General features: G+C 62.5%; 1 non-coding gene and 2 pseudogenes across 1 annotated transcript; all 3 read right to left on the bottom strand.

Moving 5' to 3' along the window:
- LOC146304001 (28S ribosomal RNA) overlaps nt 1-85 on the bottom strand; it is a 4,189-nt pseudogene extending 4,104 nt beyond the window's left edge.
- A 402-nt stretch (nt 86-487) lies between these two features.
- On the bottom strand, nt 488-647 carry LOC146304000 (5.8S ribosomal RNA). The gene has a single exon (XR_014769668.1). It is a non-coding gene; the product is annotated as a 5.8S ribosomal RNA (ribosomal RNA).
- A 576-nt stretch (nt 648-1,223) lies between these two features.
- LOC146303999 (18S ribosomal RNA) overlaps nt 1,224-2,500 on the bottom strand; it is a 2,008-nt pseudogene continuing 731 nt past the window's right edge.

Genomic DNA, 2,500 nt, shown 5'->3' with positions numbered 1-2,500 from the left:
TACTGAGGGAATCCTGGTTAGTTTCTTTTCCTCCGCTTAGTAATATGCTTAAATTCAGCGGGTCGTCTCGTCTGAGCTGAGGTCGTAGTCGAAAAAAACACCCCCTCTCCTCGGGGCGGGGCAGGAGGTTTCGTGGCTCCGTCCGTCCGACCGGCCGGCCGAGCGAACGACGGGCGGAGGAGGCTCACGGGCTTCGGCGAGGCCCGGCGGAGGTCGACGCGCGCCCCCCCCCACCGTGACGGAGTTACACGGCGTATGGCCCGGCGGTTAACCCCCCCCTGGCCCGGGGAGGGATTCGGCCGGACGGGCCGCGCCGGAACGCCGCCGACGGGGAGGGCCGGACCTCCGGTGGAGGGCCGTCTGCACCTAGGGGGACGAAGGCAACGGATGCCTGCGACGACCCCGGCCGCGGAGGAGGGGGTCCGCGCTCTCCGGGAGTACCCGGCGGAGCGCGGGGGGGGCCCCCCGTCTCCGATTGATGACAACGCGACACTCAGACAGGCGTAGCCGCGGCGCTCAACCGCGGCCGCAATGTGCGTTCGAAGAGTCGATGATCGATGTTTGGGGTTGTGGCAATTCACATCATTTCTCGCAGCTGGCTGCGTTCTTCATCGACACACGAGCCGAGTGATCCACCGCTCAGAGTTGTCGTTTTTGAGGCATAAACCTTGCAGGGGGAGGAGACAAGTTTTCAGAGACGACGTTTCTTTATTTGGGACACGGGAACCCCCGGGCGCTACCCCCTTCCGCCGGACGGGGGAGACATTAAACCCCCCGCCAAGCCCCGAAGGGGAGAGGCGAGTTGGGTACCCGGAGGCGCGAGTGCGGGCGACCTCGCCGCGCTCACGTGGGCAACCGTTTAACGCCAACAAGGTAGGGGCCCCCCCGGGGAAGGGCGCGCAGACACTTGAAGCCGTAGACCCGTCGCCCTAAGGGTGGAGACGGGAGCGGGGCGGTCTGCGCGACGGCGTTCGCTTGACGGGGGACCCGGCGGCCCCGACACGGAGCCGGAGCCGGAGACCAGGGTTGACCGAGGCCGCGGCGTGGGACGCCGCCACCAAGGGATTTGCGCTTTGGGGGAAACCCAGCCCCGAAGTACCGGACGCCCGGACGGACTCCGTGCGGGAGACCCCTCGGCATGTGGGAAGGGAAAGAAGGGGGTGGGGGAAAAAAAAGAACCGGTCTTTTTTTTTTTTTTTTTTTGGTCCCTTTTCCCGATCCGGCAATGATCCTTCCGCAGGTTCCCCTACGGAAACCTTGTTACGACTTTTACTTCCTCTAGACAGTCAAGTTCGGGCGACTTCCCGGCACCGCCAGGGACTCGGGTCGAGAGCCCCCGGCGTGCAGGTCCGACGACCTCGCTGGGCCGTCCGATCGGTAGTAGCGACGGGCGGTGTGTACAAAGGGCAGGGACTCAATCGGTGCTGGCTGGTGACCCGCGCCTACTGGGAATTCCTCGTTCGTGGGGAAGAATCTCAATCCCCAGTCCCAATCACGAGCGTGGGTTTCACAGGATTACCTCGGCCTCTCGGCTTAGGTGACGACGCCCGCTGACCCGCTCAGTGTAGCACGCGTGCGGCCCCGGACATCTAAGGGCATCACAGACCTGTTATAGCTCCATCTCACGTGGCTTCCGAACCACTTGTCCCTCTAAGAAGCTCGCACGCCGACCGCCAGAGGGCCGCGTAGCTAGTTAGCATGTCGGGGCCTCGCCCGTTATCGGAATTAACCAGACAGATCGCTCCACCGACTAAGAACGGCCATGCACCACCACCCACAAAATCGAGAAAGAGCTCTCAATCTGTCAATCCTTCCTGTGTCCGGACCGGGTGAGGTTCCCCGCGTTGAGTCGAATTAAGCCGCAGGCTCCACTCCTGGTGGTGCCCTTCCGTCAATTCCTTTAAGTTTCAGCTTTGCAACCATACTCCCCCCGGAACCCAAAGACTTCGGTTTCCCGGGAGCTGCCCGGCGGGTCATTTGCTATGGGTCGACGCCGCCGGATCGCTAGTCGGCATCGTTTACGGTCGGAACTACGACGGTATCTGATCGTCTTCGAACCTCCGACTTTCGTTCTTGATTAATGAAAACATTCTTGGCAAATGCCTTCGCTTCTGCGCGTCTTGCGCCGGTCCAAGAATTTCACCTCTAGCGGCGCAGTACGAATGCCCCCGGCCGTCCCTCTCAATCATGGCCCCGGTCCACAGAAAAACCCACAAAATAGGACCGCGGTCCTATTCCATTATTCCTAGCTTCAGTGATGCGGGCGGCAAAGGCCTGCTTTGAACACTCTCCTTTTTTCAAAGTAAACGCCTCGGACCCCGCGGGACACTCAGCTAAGAGCATCGAGGGGGCGCCGAAAGCCACAGGGCGCGGTCGGGGCCCCCCGCGTTTTTGCCGCGGTGCGGCGCCTCGCGGCGCGACCGCGGCGGAGGGGCCCCCGCCCGAGATCCAACTACGAGCGTTTTAACTGCAGCAACTTTAGGGTACGCTATTGGAGCTG

This window comes from Lutjanus erythropterus, unplaced genomic scaffold (genome assembly GCF_056507025.1).
Source record: "Lutjanus erythropterus isolate fLutEry1 unplaced genomic scaffold, fLutEry1.hap2 Scaffold_185, whole genome shotgun sequence".
Taxonomy (NCBI): Eukaryota; Metazoa; Chordata; class Actinopteri; order Lutjaniformes; family Lutjanidae; genus Lutjanus; species Lutjanus erythropterus.
This window is presented reverse-complemented; position numbering and strand designations above follow the sequence as displayed.